Raw genomic sequence first — 21,008 nt, forward strand, 5'->3', positions numbered from 1 at the left:
TTTTGCATTGTATTCGGAGGGAATGTCATAATCTCTTCAGTGGCTTGGGTCTCAAATGATGTAGGCTTCATTTATTAACTGCGCAACCTGGGTCAAATTCTTAATCTCTTTCAGCTTCAGGGCTTTCTTAAGTAAAACAGGGCTAATTATATGCCAACCCCACTGGGTTTTCTGAGGGTAAAATGGGTGCTCCATGTGAACCCTTAGCTTAGCTCCCGGCACTGAGTAAGCACCCTCTAAATTGTAGCTATTAAGATTGCTTCCTAAAGTGACCATCAGCTCTTAGGAGAGAAGGACTCTCTCAGAGCTGGAAAGCAGCCACCTCCTGGGACCTGTTCATGACGGAACCGGTGTGGACACAGCCTAGGCCGGGGCCTGTGTAACTTGGCTGTGATGGGAAGCTCCTAGATTTGGGGCTGGGCTGGGTGAAAGAAAAAGTGAACCAGGAGGGTGGGTCATCCTGATTTTCCCCATCCTTCAAAATCTGGAAACATGTGTTTAAAATAAAGTGCCACATGGTGTATTCCACGTGGACTGGTCTTTTCCCTCATTGTTAGAGGTTTCGGACGGCAGATGTCATTGTAACCACGCCCCTGCCTCTGGCCCTGACCTGATGGATAGGAATCCTTTTCCTGATGTTGGCACAGCCTCCCTCCTCTCCCCTCCTCGTTCCTTATTTGACACCATCAGAAAGTTCTTTCCCAAGTCTCTCAACTGCTGGACTTTACCCTAAGTCTCCTGAGAGCGTGAGGCACTGGGAAACATTCCAAATCCTTAGGAGGAATCGTTTCATCGATGGGCTCATTCAGTTATTCAGCTGTTCTTCTTGGGCATCTGCAAGGGGCAGGGTTCTGTGCTGAGCGATGGGCACTCCCGACCTTAGGTCTCCTCTGCCCTAACCTCGTGTTGCTCCAGAACGAGCTGCACCACTCCAACCTCTCCTCTCCTGGTGGCCAGGGAGGGGACTCCTCGTCCTCCGTGAGCTCCTAATCCCCCTGACTGATCTTCTAATTGAATAGTTTGTGCACAAAGTGCATTTTCTCAATATTCTCAGTGCTTGCCTGGTTTCGTGCAGGGGCTAATACCCCTTTGTGTACGAGTCGGCTTCCGCAGTCTAGCTTTTCAAAGGCAACTCGACCTGGAACCTCTTTGGCAAATAGAATCCTTGCATTAGCATAAATGATTAAATCTGGCCCTTTAAATTTGGTCGGGTGCCTCCCAGCTTGCTTGGTTCCTGGATCTCACAGGACAGAGCACTGCAGGTGCGAGGAAGAGCTAGGGCCTTTGCCTCCAACCCTGGGGCAACAAGCACAGCACTAGTTGGAGGTTGCCCAAGAGGAGGGCTCTGGGAGGCCAGTGCTGCAATGTAGTGGGTCAAGCTGTCTCCTGCAGGGCCGGTATCCCACACGGACACCAGTTGGAGTCCTGGCTGCTTCACTTCCGATCCAGCTCCCTGCTAATGTGCCTGGGGAAGCAGTGGAAGATGGCACAAGTGCTTGGGCTTCTGCACCCACAACAGAGACCTAGAAGGAGCTAGAAGGTGTGTGTTGGTCTGACCCACACCTGGCCATGTGGGCACTAGACGAGTAAACCAGAGGGTGGAAGACCTCTCTCTCTCTCTCTCTCTCTCTCTCTTTCTGCAACTCTGCTTTCCAAATAAATAAAATAGATCCTAAAAAAAAGAAAGGAGAGCTCTGGCTTTGGAGCTCAGCTCCAGCTCTGTCATTGTTGGCTGCAGTTTTGGATAAGTTCCTGAGTTCTTTGTGCCTCAGTCATCTCACCCACAAAATGGGGCTAATAATTCTGAGTGATCTTAAGAATTAAAAATGAGGGGCTGGCTCTGTGGCATAGTGGGTAAAACCATCACCTGCAGTGCCAGCATCCCATATGGGTGCCAGTTTGAGTCCCGGCTGCTCCACTTCCGATCCAGCTCTTTGCTATGGCCTTGGAAAGCAGTGGAAGATGCCTCAACTGCCCGACTTGTTACTGCCATTGATCCTGCAGATAAGCCAGCAGAGGTCAGAGCCCACCTAGGGCCTGGAGCACAAGGGACCTGGGTCTGTCTGCCTGCGGGGCTGGTGTCACCCTCCCGTGTGTGTGGGGAGGTGGGATGCGGACCTGCTCTGAGCTGTCTGTGAGACCTTGCGCACACCTCTTAACCAACTCCACGGCAGCTTCTTTATAGAGCGGAAGAAGACAGCAGCTGCCCTGCTGTCCCTCAGAGCTGCAGGGAGGCACGGGGGATGGGCTTACCAAGCAGGAAGCTCGGTATCGCCCCACAAGCCCCTGCACTGTATGCACTCCAGCTCTCTCCTGGGATTTCCTGCTTCTGCTGCTTCCAGCGTGGGCCAGATGGGCTTCCATTCTCAGAGATGGGAGAGGAAGGCCCTCTGGCCCCTCTGAAGGGAGCAGCTTGCAGGGGCATGAGGCAGATGCAGTGCTCCATGAGATGAGCCCACCATGCTGGCTCAGGGGTCCCTGGAGTCTTGGTTGCTCTGCCCCGATCCAACTCTGCTAATGCACTTGGGAAGGCAGCAGAAGATGGCCCAAGTATTTGGGCCTCTGCCACCCTCCTGGGAGGCTGACACAGGGCTTCTGGCTCTTGCTTTAACTCACCCAACCCTGGCTATTGGCGGCCGTCTGGGGACTGAATCAGCGGATGGAAAATCTCTTTCTTTCTCTGCAGCTCTGCCTTTTAAATAAATAAAATAAATCTTTTTTAAAAAAGTGGACTAAAAGTGAGCTGTGGTGCATACAGGTGTGTGCGTGTGTGTGTGGGGGGGGGCAGGAAGTGGGGAGTAGAGACAAGCTAAAGAAAGAATGCACTGAGTCCAACCATGCTCCAGAATGAGCAGCGAGGGAAATAAAAGGTTGTCTCTCGCCCTTTCTGGAATAGTCTCTGCACTCTCCTATCCAGAGGCAGGAGGCATGCGTAAGAGCATCTTACCTCACTTTGCCTCACCTGACCCTCTGGTGCCTGCCTACTGAATGCAGTTTCTGAGCCGGGGAGGTTCCTCGGTGCCTGGTAGGTTGTTTGCACTCTGGGAGTGAGAGATGAGCATGCTGTCAGTTGCAGCATGGAGGACTGCCCTGTGTGCAGAGCACGTGAGATGCACTCCTTGTCTGAGAGGGGCGTCCCTGCCATCTCTGGATGACGGATGTGAAACAAAGCTCAGCGACACGGGAGGGATGCTGTTGAGACAGCTGCAAGCTTTGCAGGGGACGGAGCCACAGCCCTGGGCTGCTGCTCTCCCTGGCCAAGTGTGGGGAAGGCAGAAGAAAAGATGTCTCCAGCTTTTCGAAAAGATGTCCAGGTCCCACCATGGCCTTTGCTGTTCCCGGCCTTGGAGTCAGAATTGGGGCAAAATGGATGGAAGGAGAGTTCTCCCTGTGCTGGGGCTGGAGGGGCACTGCTTGCTACAAGCTGGGGCAGATCTGGGCTGGGGCACCCTGGCAGGATCACGGCTGGTGATGATGGTGTCATTATCTACAGGCCAGGCAAGAGATTTGCGGAGAAGGGTGGAGCAGGGACTGCTGGTGGCGGGTCTTGCCTCTCCTCTGCTGTCCCAGCCATTCTGTACTGACGCCAGAGTTGCACGGCCCACCTTAGTTGCACGGCCCTTAGCAAGCGCCTGTAACTAGCACATCCCTTGCTTTTGCCTCCCTTATCTCTGAGCTCTTCCATTTTTATCTCTCAGCCTCTCCAACCGCCATCCCATACCACTGAGGCTCAGTGAGGCACAGCCACCCCCAGGGTCCGCTTCCCGGCGCGCATCCTGGCAAACACACTCTAGCTCCCCACATCTCCAGGGCGCCTGGGGTGGCGGCCCGGTTGGTGCAGCCTTGCTGGGTCTGCTCTGGAATCCTTGCTCTGTGCAGCCCGACTCCCCTCTCCCCCCATGAGACAGACGCCTCCTGCCTCCCTCCAGCCCTGGTCTGCCCAGCTCCCTCTCTGTCCATCCCCGTTTGACTCTTCTCCCTGTCCTTTGGCGCTGGCCTCCCAAGGCCCCAGGGCAGTGCGGATGGTTGTTTTCCTATTCTGATGGCTCCTTTTCCTGGCACTCAGCGGGGCTGTTGAGCCACAGCTCAACTCTGGCTATTGTGGAATAACCAGGCCGGCCCCTGGCTTCCCAAGGGTGGGTGCACCGTGGCCTCCTGGGGCAGCCTATCTTGCAGGCTACTTTGTGCAGCTTTGGCATCTGGCGTAAACCAAAGCTTTGAAGTTCATGTTCTTCTGTTGTTCACTTCCCCCTTTCCCGTCTCAAGCTGCTTGGAAGCCTGCAGGTGCTTGCAGCAGCCGCAGAGCCCCCTTCGTGGCCAGGTGGGTCACCATGGTTTTCCTTGCAGCCCGGGGTGGGGAGCTGCTCCGTTCCTTGCATTCTCTGCCTGGCTTGGGAAGGCTGGGCTGTGATTGTCTCCCGTGTTCTCATTCCTGCTGTTTCCAAAGTCATGTCAGCATGAAGATAGGGGAGAGAGAGAGAGAAACACCTTCCATTGGCTGTTCACTCCTCAGATGGCCACAACATTCAACCTGAGCCAGGAGCTTCATCTGGGTCTCCCACACGAGTGCAGGGACCCAAACGCTTGGGCCATCTCCCACAGTTTCCCAGGTCATGAACAGAGTGCTAGATCAGAAGTGGAGCAGCCAGGACATGAACTGGCCCCTATGGGATGCTGGAGTTGCAGGCAGCGGCTAAACCTGGTATGCCACAACACCAGCCCAGAGAAGGAAACCGTTTAGGTGTGCAATAAATATGCACAAGATCAGCATTGAAGACCCATTCTCTATCAGCTGCCTGCAGACCGGGTTTGTAAGGCTTCCTCCTCACCCCTCCACCTTATCTACTCTCTCCTGACTCTGAAGCGCTCCCAGTTAGACATTTGTTGAATGTCTACTCCACGGAAGGTATTGAGGAGGTCACTGGAAATAGATCAAACAGGAACAGGCAGAAGTATAATAGAAGTGGACAATGATGGTGGCAATGGCGAGGGCCAATGTGAACCTGCAGCTGTGGCCCCACGGCTCTTACACACAGCAGCATCATAGGCCCCTAGCTCCGCCAGAAGACCATAGCCTAGCAGGACTCTGTGTGTGTGTGTGTGTGTGTGTGTATCTCTATGTGTGTGTCTGTGAATGTCACTCTGTACATGTGTATGTTTAATAGAGATTCAGAGGCAAATCCAGATTTTTTTGGGGGACGGGGGAAAGGAAGCTTAATTGGGATAGAAGTGACTAAAGAAAAAGAAAGCAAAATTAGGTATTAAATTGAATATTTCAGATAAGAAAATGGATCACGCTGTGGTGTAGCCGGTGAAGCCACTGCCTGCAATGCTGGCATCCTGTATGGGTGCTGGCTTGAGTATTGGCTGCTCTACTTCCGATCCAGCTCTCTGCGATGGCCTGGGAAGGTGGCAGAGGTGGCCTGCGTGCTTGGGCCTCTGCTCCCGCATGGGAGACCTGGAAGAGGCTCCTGGCTCCTGGCTTTGGATCAGCCCAGCTCTGGCCATTGTAGCTGTTTGGGAAGTGAACCAACAGATGGAGGACTTTCTCTGCCTTTGCCTCTCTGTGACTCTGCCTTTCAAATAAACAAATCTTTTTTAAAAAATGAAGCAAAGTATATATTGTAAAATCTAACAATACCACAAACATCACAAAATCCAAAAAATAATAGAATTCAAAACTTAATTAGCGCCGGCGCCGCTGCTCACTAGGCTAATCCTCCGCCTTGTGGCGCTGGCACACCGGGTTCTAGTCCCGGTCGGGGCGCCGGATTCTGTCCCGGTTGCCCCCCTTCCAGGCCAGCTCTCTGCTGTGGCCAGGGAGTGCAGTGGAGGATGGCCCAAGTGCTTGGGCCCTGCACCCCATGGGAGACCAGGAGAAGCACCTGGCTCCTGCCATTGGATCAGCGCGGTGCGCCGGCCACAGTGCACCAGCTGCGACGGCCACTGGAGGGTGAACCAACGGCAAAGGAAGACCTTTCTCTCTGTCTCTCTCTCTCTCTCACGGTCCACTCTGCCTGTAAAAAAAAAAAAAAAAAAATTAGCTGATTGGAGCACCTGTACACCTCTGTGTACATGTTTGGTTGGATACTCTTTCTTTACTGCATCTTCACATGACAAGGATTTTGGCTTATCATTTCCTAAGCAGAGAAAAGAAAGACAATTCAAGTTTTCTTCTAGAACAGTTGATCAAAATTTGTTTTGGATTATTGATAGGATTCATAAAAGATGAGCCTCCTCGCACAGATGTACTTGTTTTTGTGCTAACGGTAAAGGTTTGTGTCCTGCAACTTGGAAATTCTGGCAGATTCCAGCATGAGGGGCCGTGGGCATGACCACAGCATAGTGCTGTCTCTGGCTCTGCACCGCCCATGTCCTGGTGCCAGGTGAAAATGGACACAGGTGGCAGGTGTATCCTCAGAATAATTTCTCTCTGGGGATGGCTAGCAATGACTTAACGATACCCCAAACTGTGCACTACATAAGTATAACTCATCCAATCAAAGTTCCCTTTTAGCAAGATCCCTACATTCCCATGGCTGTTCTAGTACCTCTGACATAAAGGGAAGAGTGATGGACAGAAATACCCACTGGAACCGGCTTTGGTTAAAATATGTCACTTTAGAAATTTTTACCAAAACAGAAGATTGTAAATGCCACATGTTCTCTTCCACATGTAGAAGTTAAAAAAAAAAATGCATGTAAACTTAAGACAGCAGTGACTGGAGGCTGGGGAGGATGGGGGAGAGGAGATTGATTGCACAGACGCAGTAGCCAGTTCTAGGCTCCACAGCACCGGGGAGCAATGACAGCTCCTGATAATGTGTTCTACACTGCTTCAAGACCCAGAAGAGATGGGCTGGCAGCCTCCAAGCACAAAGGAAAGATAAGGCGGTGGAAATGCTAATTACCTGATTTGATCAATTTACTTGTAATCAACATTTGTCTTACGTGTGTTGGAATATTGCAATGTAGCCAATAAAATGTACCAGTGTTACATGTGAATACACAATTAAAAACCACAAATCCCATAAAATCATGTGGGCACATTGCCAGGGCATATTGCAGAACCTTAGAAGGGATCTTGGAAGTGAGAGCCTTCATGGTTAAAGCCATATTGGCATCAGAATTAATCTGCCCCTGATTAGATTATAAATTCATTTGAAATGGTGATGAAAATTACGGAAGAAATCAGTTCCCCCTATTCACCCACCCCTTAGAGCTTAAGAGAGAGTGTTGCATGGTAGTAAAAGGCCTCACTTTTGGAGCCAGTTCTTCTGGATCCAGGTTCTGACTGCAATTTAGGAGTTCTTTGAACGTGGGCAAATCACCTAAAACTCAGCTTTCCCATCTGTAAAATGGGAATAAGAATGGTATTGATACAACACACATAATGTGTAAGGCATGTAGCAGGCAATTAATAAGTGCCGATTGTTTTTTATTTTCCAGAAACGGAAGTATCTTCCAGCTTCTAGGGTGGCAGGGTGAGGGCGGAGGGGCGAGTGTCACAAAGAAGGGGACGTTTGATCTGAGTCTCAGAACCCTGGCAGGGGTAAGCATTCGAAACAGGGTGCATGTTACAGCACAGTTTGGCGTGAGTACAGGTGCCAGAGCAAAGTCCGACAGGGTTTGACGAGGGCGTTTGCGTTCCCACGCTCTGACTCGATCAGATCTGTGATCCAGCAACAGGAGTCTTGTGGCGTGGGAGAGGGCTGATGGGGAGGGAGAGCAGGGGGCTCGGGAGACCCCCGAGAGCTTGTCGGAAACAGTCCAGGCAGGAGGAGATAGGACTGGAACTGGGCAACACAGGGTTTCACTCTCTCACACACACATCTAAAACCAGTCTCCACATTTACAGCCTGGTTACCCTGAGTCTCTCCGAATGTTTATCCTGCTCTCTGCTGGGACTTGACAAATAGGACTACAGCCTGGCAGAGCTGTCACCGGTGCCAGGCTGAGGCTGTGCCCTTTCAGGCATGCACTGGGTCTTTGCATGACAGAATCCCGCTCCCTGGGCTGGAGGGTTACACCCAGGCTGGCTGCAGCTGGCTGACTTGTCTTCACATCTGACTGGGCTCTTTCTGGGAGCTGGAGGGAGCTGCCAGTGAGTGCTGGCCTCCAGCAGTCTGATGGGCACTGCAATTTATTTTATGCTGAAATGACACCCAGGCGACAATGCCTCTTGCAGGAGACAATTTGAGTTCTGTAATTGCTAGCCTGGGGACAGGGGGGAGAGGTCTCTCCCTCCATTCAGCACCTGCCAGAGGAGCATGGGGAGGGGGGCAACAGGCTCTTTTGGAAAAAGAGGCTTAGAGACCCTTCTGCTGTCCTCCCGCCCTGGGGCCCCTCAGCCCGTGATCCTGTGCAGCAGCGGCTCCTGTGAGCTGGCAGGAGCCAGGGATGAAGTGATTAGGGGCTCAAAGCATTTGCCAGCCTCAATGTGGAATTTTGCCTGAAGGTTTCTACCTCGTTTGTATCTAGCACTATTCTGGAAGTTTCTGTCCATTGATTCGGTAGCCTGTTGCCCACCTAGTAAATCACGAATTGTAGCGGTTACATCTCCCGTTTCAAGGTGCAGAAAATGGAAGCGTACATTGCTTCAGACCAGGCAAAATGCAACTTAGAGTTCCCTGTCACAGCTCACGTTTCTCATGAGAGTCTTCCCCTCCCCCACTTGCCTATATTTGCATCTTTGTGCTACTCGCATGATGCCTAATATGGTTTTTGGCACATCAATTAGTACTAATTTGCCAACTGCCTGATTGTATTCTGAGATGAATAATCATTTGGACCAGGTAATTATTTTCTATTACTTTACTGTGAGAAGGAAGAGAGAGAATTAGTGTATATCTTCATTTATCTGTCCAACGAGTTTTTACTGAGTACTTATTGTTTTCTAGGCACTGAACTATGTGCTGGAGTTGGGACATCAAACAGGCTACAGCTCCTGCCTTAAGGAGTTACACTTGTTGTAACTGGTACCGAACACATCGCCATAGAGGAAGTATCCCTAGAGGAAGTAGGGGCCGTGCTTGGTGCAGGGGGATCACGTTCCAGGAGTGCTTAACCTGGACAAGGGCTGCAGGAGGTGGTGGTCAGGAAAGGTGTCTGGTGTCTCACCTGAGAGAAGAGCCAGAGTCAGCTGGGTGGGACAAGGTTGAGGCGAGATCAAACCACAGTCAGGACACCGAGGTGCTTCCGGTCTCGGGGAAGAGTTGGACAAAGAAGAAAAGGTGGCCAGCGCCACAGCTCACTAGGCTAATCCTCCGCCTTACGGTGCCGGCACACTGGGTTCTAGTCCCGGTCGGGGCGCCGGATTCTGTCCCGGTTGCCCCTCTTCCAGGCCAGCTCTCTGCTGTGGCCAGGGAGTGCAGTGGAGGATGGCCCGAGTCCTTGGGCCCTGCACCCCATGGGAGACCAGGAGAAGCACCTGGCTCCTGCCTTCGGATCAGCACGGTGTGCCGGCCGCAGCGCGCTGGCCCGGTAGCCATTGGAGGGTGACCCAACGGCAAAGGAAGACCTTTCTCTCTGTCTCTCTCTCACTGTCCACTCTGCCTGTCAAAAAAAAAAAAAAAAAAAAAAAAAAAAAAAAAAAAAGAAGAAGAAGAAAAGGTGATTGCAGAGATGTATAAGTACCAGATGGGATATGCAGGAGTCGTAACAATCTTCTTCAGAGGCGAATGATCACGTTGACTCCAACCAGCTTAAAATGAAGGACATCACAGTTGTTCAAAGAATCAAAGGGAAGCCTAAGCAGCCAGGGCAGCTCCAGGGTCACCACAAGGAGGTCCTCCTGGATCTTGGCTAAGGGACAGTGAGCACCTTGAGCTTGGACTGTCTGATCTTATATGTCAGTGTGGCCATCTTCAACTTCCTAGGATAAAGGATCTACCTGATTGGCCCAGATTGGGCCACGTGTTTTGAATCTTGGACCAATCAGACCTGGGCAGGAAATAGGAGGGTGGGTGGATATGGCCAATGAGAAATCTACGTGAGTCCTACGCTAGCCTCCTTTTCACTGTGCTTGATTGTTTAAGAGTGCAACTAGGAAGGGGGGTGCCTTTAACCAGGGCCAAGCACAGCAAGGAGGTAACAAGTCAGAGGAGGCTTCCTAGTGTCTCTGCTGAATCTTGTTGGTCTAGGAGCAACCTGGCATTTATTGCAAAGGCCTGTGGGTTTCTTTGATATCCAGGTGCCATCCCTATGAATGGGTCTCACCCAACCGGTTGTGTGCTTCGGGACTTCAGTGTACCCTCTGATGTCTCTGACACACTCAGGGCCGTGATGTAGGTGGGCTGGGGATGGCTAGAGAGGGGAGGAAGGCACCTGTGCAGGATGGGGTAATGGAGAAACTCTGAGGATGTCTCTGGGGGATGGTAAAGAGAAATGTGCTACTTGCCTGAGTCTAATTTGGGTTTATCCAAGTGAATAATTTCTGCAGGAAGCCAGGAGGAGCCATAAGCCCCCTGAGACCAAGGCCACTCCGAATTCAAGCTACAGTTCCCACAGCTTCAAACTTGGAACCAAGCTCAGCCCTGGAGCCTGTGAGATCCTTTGCTGATTCACTTCCACCTCCAGGCCCAGAGCAGAATTCCCAGGGGTCAAGGGCATTGCTCTGCTGTGTCTTTGCAGACGCAGGAAAGGAACAGATGAATCTGCTCCCTCTCCACTTGCTCACCTGGCAAATGGTTTCATACCCCAGGCCTGAAGAGGGGGAGGAGTCTGACCCTGGATACGCATCTCTGCCCAATCCATCCTCTGGCTTCTTTGTCATCGTCCTGGGTTCTCTGGGCCAGGTGAGTGGGCAATCGCTCTCAGCATCTGAGACCCCTAGACTCACAATCAAATTTAGAAGGTGTCTCCCATAGCTTTTGGTCTATCCTCTACATTTCACAGAGAAGAAAGGAAGGCACCAGAGAGGGGATGAGACTTGCCCCAGCAACTAAATTAGCCAGTTGGTGTCAGAACTGGTACTGAGACCCAAGAGCTCTTGAAGAGCAGTGAGCCATTGCTTATGTTGCTTCTCTCACCTCTACTTTCTGTGGGAGGACCGAGTGTCCTGGGACCCCAGAGCCAGCTTCCCCTGTGCTCTCACTCTCTCTAAAGGGCAGAGCTGGTTTCGAGCCATCTCCAGGGAGAAGGAACAACCCTTGTTCATCCTTCTCTTCCATTTTCTCTTGGATAGAGAGCTCCTGGATCTCAGAGTTAGACCCAGGCTCAGCTGAGGAGAAGGACTCATGTGACTCCAAGGAAGTGCTCCTTAGAGCTTTATCACCAGTAATAGTTCTGGTCTGAGGCCCTCACAGGCATTGGTGACAAGTGTCCTGTTAGCAGAAGGTCCATCATCATGTCTGAAATGCAGAAGAGAGAAGTGGGCGGGCGGGGCTGGCCCCTTAGGTCAGCAAGGGGACTTGTTCTTTGGACAGTGGACAGGGTGGTAACAGCAGTGGTCCAAGCCCTTGGAGTTCCTGATGTGACCTATTCACAGTCAACCCTTTGGCCAGCCTCAGGGAGCCGACGGGCCCCTCCGATGCAAGAGGATGAGAACCCATCAAGCTTTCCCTTCTCTTTTAGGGAGAGCTTCTTCTTCTTGAATTGCCAAGCTCACAATTCCAAGGACAATGACTTTCTCTCTTTAGAGAACAGAACAATATTTTTTCTTTTTTTTTCCAGTAGGGGACAAAGGAGAGTGATCAAAGGAAATACATGCAACTTCACATAGGAATCATTTAGAGATCTTTAAAAAGGACTAGAAATTCTTATTTAATTAGCCTGGTGTGCTCCCTTGGTACTGGGGTTTCTAAAACATCCAGGTATTTCTAGCGCAGGTTGAAAACTGGTCTTAAGTAAGACTACGCCAGAATGTAATTTTCATGAGAGCAGGGATTTGGTCTCTTTTTGTTCACTGCTGTGTTCCCAGCATCAACAAGAGGGCCTGGCACATACGAGATCTTGCTCAAACAGTATTCGTTGTGTGTTCTGATCATTTCACCAACCTTCCTGATAAAGCAATGCTTGATGGGCATGGACAGGTGTCTCTGCCTTGGACAGGGTGGGATGCAGTGGGTTGTGTCTGGGCTCTGACCAACAAGCAGTTAAAGCGATCTAAGTAGGACGGAACAAATCTTTTTGTGCATGGTAAGGGCTCCTGGGTCTCAGCGCCTGTGAAGGAGGTTGGGTTGAGAGCGTGATGACAACTTTGTGTTTGATTAACATGGCTCCAGAAGAATCAGGAACAGAATTTCATGGAGGCTAAGATTACCCACAGGCTGGGAAAAGGGTCAGCTCTGTAGGCTTTTTGAGAAGTAGGCAGAAGATCTCCTTTAACCGATTAGGGATTTTGTGAGGCATTGGAGAGAACCAAACTCTGAGCGGCACGGGGAGGGCCCCTTGTGCAGGGTGCAGCTGCACTGCAGAGTCCCAGGGCTCTTCTTGCATCCAAGGTGCCGCCTCCATGGAGATGTGAGGAGCTGGAGCCACCCTCCTTCTTCTTCCATCTCCCAAGCTGTGTTGTGTGGGAGCCATGTAGTAGGTTCCCGGGGAAAGATTCAGCAGAGACCACATAGAGGAGACAGGGCATTGAGTGAGAGGAAGAGCTGACACTGAGAACATGAGTAGGATGAAGACCAGGGCTCAGGAGTCCAGGGGACAGGAGGGTGTGTCAAGGGGACACTCTCTGAGGGCAAACATTGGGGCAATGTCACAAAGGATCGAAGGCACGAGCCTGGAGAGAGAAGGTTTGAATGTGTATTTGAAGTAGGTGGGAAGGAAGACTTATTATCTGCCTGGGTCCTGCTCTGTGGTAGACGTGTCTTTGTTATCTCATGCAATCCTCACAACTCCCCTGTCAAGTGGAAAGCGTCAGCTCTAATTTACGGCTGAGTACTTGGAGGCTTAGAAAGACTGAATGACTTAGCTGTGGTCACCAAGCCCATAAGTACAGAGTTGGATTACACCTAAATTTGCCTGCCCCCAAAGCATGCATTCAGAGAGGAGAAACGTAAGTGGCGCATGCTCAACCCCAAATCTCAGTGTTTACCGAGGCCAAGTCTGTGCTGCTAACAAGCAATGCAGGTGATGGTGTCTGCCTTCCAAGTGCCCAGTCTCTACAGGGAAAAGCCTGACTTCGGGGAGGATCTGAGGGAAACACATTGCAGGCCCTGCTCCACATGTGAAGGGCTTGCCTTCTGAGTTCCCTTAAAATGGACACTACCCCCAGTGAGTGGGGGAAACCCTTCCAATGCCAAGCAGTTGGGTAGTCCCCAGGGTTTTAGGACCCCACTTCCCTTCTTTGTCTCTGGCTGTGTGAAGCAATTGCAGGTGAGTACTAGAGTGGAAGGAGCCCAGGCCCAGGAGACATCAGAATTCTAGGCTTGCCTCTGCCACCCCCTCTCTTGCACTGTTTTCTCCTTCTTTGGGTTAACAGAGTCCCTTTTTGCTGTGGGCAAACTCATTCTATTTTTCTTTTTTTAACTAGCAATGTAGAGAAATAGAGAGGAGAAAGATAGAGGGAGACAGATAGAGATCTTTCATCTGCTGGTTCATTCCCTAAATGTCCACAAGAGTTAGGGCTGAGCTGGGCCAAAGCCAGGAGCCCAGAGCTCCATCTGGGTCTGCCATGTGGGCGCCAGGGGCCCAAGTACTTGAGTCATCACTCACTGCCTCCCAGGCACACATCAGCAGGAAGCTGGATCAGAAGTGGAGGAGCTGGGACATAAAGCAGGTGCTCTGATATGGGATATGGGTATCCCACACTGTGGTTCAACTGCTGTACCACAGCGCGTGCCCCTCTGTGTGGTTTTGATGGAGTTGCCCCATGGTCTTTGTGAGGCCCCTATAATCCAGAGCTGCTGGTTACTGTCTGTCTGGTCAAGTGCTGAGATGAAGAGAGTCAGAGTTCCGTCAGTGTTTCAGCACTTGGATCCTGCTGTGATTCTGAACACTGCGGATCCAACAGACAACAGATTGTTTGCAAAGAAGATCCCTGGTAGCTTCCTTCTCTCATCTCTGTGTGCACGCTCATTTGCAATGTGACTTTGTCTCCTGCTATAGACAAACAGAGTCTAGTTTCCCTCCCCTGGAATTTGGACTGACTGCAACTCGATTTGATCAACAGAATGTGGCAGAACCGACACTTGTGGCCTCCAGCCTTTCATCTCAGGAGTCTGCAGCTTCGGCTCTCATCCTCTTGGACCACTGAGACCTCCACGCGGTGAAGAGGCCTGATCTAGTCCCATTGAGAATAGAAGAATATGGGGAGAGGGAGGCCAGCCAACCCACAGATGAATGAAGCCACAGTGAGCTCTGGAAAGACCAGAAGAACCATCCAGTGAACCTATAGAATAATGAGAGACAATAAATTGTTACTGTTTTTAAGTCACTAGTTTTGGGGTAGTTTTTGAAATAAAAAAGATTTTATTTTATTGACTTGAAAGGCAGATTATGGGGGCAGGAGGGGCAGAAAGAGAGAGAGAGAGTGTGTGTGTGAGAGGGTTTTTCTAACCATTGGATCACTCCTCAAATGGCTGCAATGGTCAGGGCTGGGCCAGTATGAAGCCAGGGGCCAGGAACTCCATCCAGGTCTCTCACATGGCTGGCAGGGGTGCAAGCACTTGGTCCATCTCCCACTACTTTCCCAGGTGCATTAGCAGAGAGCTGGAGCAGAAGTGGAGCACCTGGAACTCGAACTGGTGCTCATATGGGACACTAGTGTTACAGGTGGTGGCCTAGGTAATTCATTCATGAAGATAATGTCATTGAGTTATTCCGTAACCTCGTGCATCAGTCATAGTTCTTGATTTCAAGGAAAGAGAAAGTCTGATGGTCATTTATCTAAAGGACATTATATCTTCAGAAAGGCTGACATACCGCAATCAGAGCTGCAGTCAGAAATGTTGCTAGTCGGTCACCAACAGTGTCCCTCCATGGCTGTGCCAGAAGTTCAGTGGTGTTCAGTTGGGATGCCAGAGCTGCGGGCTGCCCACCCACGTTTCTTGGCATGACTAGCTCCTGATTCAAAACTACCACAGTAAGTGCTTCTGCCTGGACAACCTTGGGTCCTGTGTCCTCATCCTGGCTACACAAGGGAATTTGGGAAAGCAAACACCTGTCATTTCAAGCTCATAGCATTATCACATGCCATGCAGGCCTGTGCAATGGCTTGGATGTGTCCCTCAATTCACAGGACAGCAGTGCTGAGAGATGGGACCATTGAGAGGTGACTTGGTCATGAAGGCTCTTCCCTCCTGAATGGGTTAATATTGTGATTGCAGGAGTGGGTTTGTCACCACGTGCTGCTTTCCACCATGTTAGGATACTGCAAGAAGGCCCTAACGGACGTGGCCCCTGGATTTGGACTTCCCAGCCTCCAGAACCATGAACTCCAAAGCATCTCTGGTTCATGGATTAGTCAGTCTGTAGTATTATGTTACTGCAGCAGAAAATAGATTAAGGCAAGGAGGATGTGAGCCAAAAAGAGAACGATGAGCGTCCTCTACGGCCCCTCCTCTTCCAGACTGAAGTTAATGTACACTCTTCTTCCCATATTCAAATTATGCAAAGAAAAAGGCCCTTCCTGGTAGAATTCTCTTATCTCTTGCCTAACAAAGAACAGCTTATCTCCTCCACAAATTCTCCTCAGCTACAGCATCCAGCTTCAAGTTTAGAATCTGTGGTTGATATCTATCTCTCCTCTAACCCTGTTAGGAATTTACATTGGTATTCTGTAATTTGTAGAATAAATTGTGGACCAAAACATGATGAACATACCCTATATGAAAAAGTATGAGAGGGGGCTGGCACTGTGGCATAGCAGGTAAAGCTGCCGCCTGTAGTGCTGGCATCTCCTATGGGTGCCAGTTCGAGTCCCAGCTGCTCAACTTCTGATCCAGCTCTCTGCTGTGGCCTGGGAAGGCAGTAGAAGATGGCCCAAATCTTTGGACCCCTGCACCCATGTGGGAGACCCAGAAGAAGCTCCTGGCTCTTGGCTACAGATTGGTGAAGCTCCAGCCGTTGCAGCCAACTGGGGAGTGAACCAGTGGATGGAAGATCTCTCTCTCTCTCTCTGCCTCTCCTCTCTCTGTGTAACTCTGACTTTCAAACAAATAAATATATCTTTTTTTAAAAACAGTGTGAGAAAGGGGAGTAACATCTGTTCATATATATATATATATATATATATAAAATCTATGTAGAGTTTTTAAATAACATGCATTTTTCATGAATTTTTTGAAGATCTTATGCCTGTATGCAATTCAGCATTTTTGGCAGCAAAATAAATTTGTCTTTTAATTCCATTTTTCACTGTTTTTGAAGTATTCTTGTATCACATGGAAGGTAGTACAAAGGGACTCCTGCCCATGTTTTCACTAGTTGAACTATAGATATTGTGACTCTGCAGTTGGTACTTAAGATTTCCTTCTCCATTAACTTGTCCATGTTTCCTTTGTTTGCAACCAGTGCTCAGTCAGTCCAGGTTGTTATAACTGATGGGTGGCATAAACATTCTGTTTTGAGGGATTTGATATCTTAGTTGTTTTATCTGTGTGGAGTTGCAATGGTTTCTCATCGATTTATTACTAGTGGAAATGAAAGTATTATAAATTACGCTAGGGGACCCCTTGTGTTTAATCCATACTCTTTTGTGATCCCAATGTATTGTAGCAGTCTTATTTCCCCTTCATGATGCAGAGTAATTACTCCAGCTGTTGATCTATTACCTATCTATTATTTATTTACCTACCTATCCATCTACCTACCTATATCCATTTTTGTCTGTTTATTCAAGTGGGAAGAGGCGCCACAAATACTTAGTTTATTCAATGAAATAACCTTTATGTTTCCTATTAGAAGCATTCTTCTCTGGATGCTAAAATGTCTAAATCCATGATGCCCAGAGTATAAATATTGGACACACAAACTTGACTAACACATCATTTAGTGTAATAATGAGAAGTGCCATTACCACTCTGCTTTTTGGTTTCTGTACACATGATTTCTGGCTCTGTAAGACAGTATTCCTGATGGCCCAAAGAATATGCAATTCTGCAAGACAGTATCTCAGCCATAGAAATAAGTCAAATGAGGAGAAGCAACACATTAAAATTAAGGCACGAGGCTGACGCTGTGGCACAGTGGGTAAAGCCACTGGCATCCCATATGGGCACCGGCTTGAGTCCTGACTGTTCCACTTCTGATCCAGCTCTCTGCTATGGCCTAGGAAAGCAGTAGAAGATGGCTCAGGTCCTTGGACCCCTGCACCCATGTGGGAGACCTGGAAGAAGCTCCTGGCTCCTGGCTTCGGATTGGCACAGCTCTGACCCATTGCGGCCATCTGGGGAGTGAACCAGTGGATGGAAGACCTCTCTCTCTCACTCTCTCTCTCTTTCTCTCTCTGACTCCGCCTCTCTGTAACTCTGCCTTCAAATAAATAAATCAAAAACAAAAAAGAATTAAGGCACCCTGGGAATATATGCTCATGAAAGTTACTTGTATGATTAAGACTTTGTTGAGCATTGTCCTGCTTGTATTACATCCATAGAAAATGGTGCATTGTTGAGCCTGGCCAATTTTATAGGTGAGTGGATCAGACAATATCCCATTCAGGATGGATAGCTCAAATGGTATGATTATCTGGTCATTCATTCACTCTCAGCCAGGGCCAAGTAGCAAGCTAAGAGCTATTTCTTAAAAAGGACAGCAATAACTTGCTGAAGAGTACCTATTTTTTTTTTCAAAACTTCAAAGGCCTAGTATATGATTCTCCAACTTTGCTTCAGACTGCATATTGCTCCCCAATCTGCCAAAATGCACTTTAAATAGCACTGAGTCTAGAGATCACAAGGGCCAAGTTAAGACACACTTACACTACAGCCTGAACCAGTTAGAGAAACTTCTCTTATGCTGAACTTGGCTCAAAAGTGGCAGGCTTCCTGGTCTCTTGGAAAATGGACTGGAGCAGTAACCAAAATGGGGTCTATATTTCCCCTAAAATCCAACAAAAGATCCTTGAAATGTTATACCATGTTCCTTCGTTGTAAGAGACGTAAGGTGAAAGGTGTAAGGAGTACTTTGTTTTAGAGAGAAATACATTCTCCACCACTGGACCCCACTTACTGATTGGGCCTGAGGTCCAACTGGGCTACCATGAGGCAGACTTGAGTAAAACTCCATTTATTGTCAGGCTTCTATGAGTACCCGCTTTGGAACCACATTCATGTGTTGGGTATTTATATCTTGCAATAATCTTAGAACCAGTGTCTAACAATCTTCAGAAGGGCTCTGGGTATTTCTTTTTCCCTTGTATACAGATACTCTGGTAAATGGGTGTAAGGGTCTTTGGGAACTTCTGGGAGAAAGACTCAGGGTAGAGTTGCTGTGTAACTGAAGGAGTTTTACACAAGGGTACCAACTTCCCCTTTCTCCACGGAGAACTGAGCCTGTGAATGCACTCAGGAATGGTGATTGAGTGAGGAGCCGTCACTCAATGGTATCAGTAGGACATTTTAAACTTCAATAACAGGAAATCTTGACTCAACTGGCTTTTAAAAAAAGAACATGTTGATCGAGTAATAAAAGACGTGAAGGCTGGGAAGTATAAGTGCTGATTAATTCAACAGTTAAAAAATCTCACTGAGGACCTGGGCTCTTTGCACGACTTTACTCTGTCCTTCTCAGTGTCTTGGTTTACTTCCTTCTCTAGCTCCAAGTTGGCTACCACCTTGGCTTTAGGAACCACATGTGGTCAGGTTATGTCCAACGGAAGAGTCGTTCCTTCCTCACAGTCTGTTTTGCGGAGGAATGAATCCTCTCCCAGAAGTCTCAGTTGGAAGGAGTGTTGGCGAATGGTTGTTGTGTAAGTGTACAAGATCTTCTGGAGGCTGCAACTCTCAATCATGATGACACAAGTCAGGCCTTTATTTGTCAGGCCTGTCAAAGCAAGGACCATATTGATGTGTGCATCTTTTTCTTTTGGGCCCCACAAGCTGCCATACCAAAGTTCCCTACGGATCAGGCCATTCTGATTATCAGGCTGGCCAGCTGCCCGATACGGTAGCCAAGCTCGGCACGCCTCTGGCAATTAGTGTTCTTCCCAGGCCTGTGCTATCTTGTGATATTCCCAGTCCAATTGATATTGTGCATCTCATTTCCAACTAAAGCTTCTTTCCACAGTTTTCTTGGCTGACAGAGAACAGCCACTCTGGCTTTTCTTAAAGATGTTGGCACTCCCTTCTCTAATGTATTTACCATTGCCTTGATAGTGTGTTTTGGGTCATCTTGGGAGGCCCAGTTAGGAATTGAGTAAATGCTCCAACAGTTCCATCTCCCCAGGTCTTTGAATTTGCTTCCTTTAAATTATTCTTTTAATATTTGGCATCTCAGCTGCTTTAGTAGGGAGTACTAATGAATCCAGGTTTCTATCAACCCACCCTACAAACAATTCAAATGACCCCTAGATGCTCAAACTAGTGCATCAAATGACAAATGCCTGTATTAACAACTCAGCTTGATCTAAAATTGTGTTTTCCCCTGGTGACCTAGCACTCTCAGAATCTTCTTTACTTCCCAGAACTCTGCTAATATCAATAATCGAAGTTATGTCCTTTTGTCTATAACTTTTTCTTTAAATATTAGATAAAGACTTCAGATATGGATTTCACCCCCCACCCCCAGCCTATCCTGTCTCTAGTTGTAGGTGTGGAGATAATGAGGGTTAGAGAGGCTACAGCACAAAACTAGTTGTCTTCCCTTTGCCAGATAATACCCTTAGCCCTTAGATTAGATCATTCCAGGGTGTTCATGCAAGGTGGGGACAGATGCATGAAACAGGAGGCAAGGGCTGATTTGAATGACAAGAAAGACAGGAGTTAATGAAGTTTAGAAATTTGATGCCCTCCAAGTCATCTGAATCTACCCATAAATCTCTATTCCAATTCTTTTTTTTTTGGACAGGCAGAGTGGACAGTGAGAGAGAGAGACAGAGAGAAAGGTCTTCCTTTTGCCATTGGTTCACCCTCCAATGGCCTCTGTGGCCGGCGCGCTGTGGCCGGCACACCGCGCTGATCCGAAGGCAGGAGCCAGGTGCTTCTCCTGGTCTCCCATCCGGGTACAGGGCCCAAGCGCCTGGGCCATCCTCCACTGCACTCCCCGGCCATAGCAGAGAGCTGGCCTGGAAGAGGGGCAACTGGGACAGAATCCGGCGCCCTGACCGGGACTAGAACCCGGGATGCCGGCGCCGCAGGCGGAGGATTAGCCTAGTGAGCCGTGGCGCCGGCTATTCCAATTCTTAGGTCTCCCTTTTTCCTAATCAATGCCCTAATTTTGACCTAAGCAACAGTGTAAGAGTGCAAATTAAACTAATCTTATAGTTCAAAAACCTGCAGAATCAAACTTCATGTTTGGTTTTTGTCTATCTCAGGACTGTGGCCGTAAGACAAGAGATTCTTCTGGTGCAGTCACAGAAAGCCATTGGTTTTCATTTTGTGCTTTGAGTTGAGAACTTGATAGTTTTTGTTTTTCATTCTTAAAAACCCATCTAGTACTATGAAGAGCAAGCATTTTTTTCCCTAGAGACCTTGGATCTCTCCAGCTTTTGATGTTGGTCTATGGTGGTAACTGCTTCATACCCTAAACCTTGACTTCAGTAGGTATTTCATTCCAGATTTGTCATGTGATTTTGGCACATATCTTACTTCTAGCTGGATTTTCACTGCATTCTGCCTTAAAGGTGCCAAATAAATCCTGCTATATTCCTGCCAATTTCTGGAGGGTAGGTTTCTGCCCAGTTCTGGGTACTAATTTTGTCACCAGCCAAGCTTTCTATTTGCAAGCAAGAGAAAGAGACTGTGGATAAGTCAGGGACAAAAATAAAAGCTTCATTAAAAGGATTTTGGATAATTCACTGAATCAAGATTTTTATTGCCAAGAACAGCATCATCAACCTTAGAGGTAAAATCTTCCTCTATCCTCTTTCCACGGAGTTAATATCTCCGAGTCCTGACATGGGATAG

General features: G+C 48.8%; 1 long non-coding RNA gene across 29 annotated transcripts in view; it reads left to right on the plus strand.

The window, feature by feature from the left end:
* LOC103350097 (uncharacterized) overlaps nucleotides 1–21,008 on the plus strand; it is a 163,109-nt gene that overhangs the window by 87,888 nt on the left and 54,213 nt on the right. For 3 of the 29 annotated variants that reach the window (XR_016210754.1, XR_016210770.1, XR_016210755.1), the window contains one exon: nucleotides 14,117–16,295. The exons of 21 other annotated variants lie outside the window; for them this stretch is intronic. This is a non-coding gene — a long non-coding RNA (uncharacterized LOC103350097). Of the gene's footprint in view, nucleotides 1–14,052; nucleotides 16,296–21,008 lie in introns of those variants that run through there. 5 more of the 29 variants (XR_016210776.1, XR_016210773.1, XR_016210777.1 and 2 more) reach the window with 4 other exon arrangements.

This window comes from Oryctolagus cuniculus, chromosome 7 (genome assembly GCF_051225735.1).
Source record: "Oryctolagus cuniculus isolate XC-2025 breed Fujian yellow rabbit chromosome 7, ASM5122573v1, whole genome shotgun sequence".
Classification (NCBI taxonomy): domain Eukaryota; kingdom Metazoa; phylum Chordata; class Mammalia; order Lagomorpha; family Leporidae; genus Oryctolagus; species Oryctolagus cuniculus.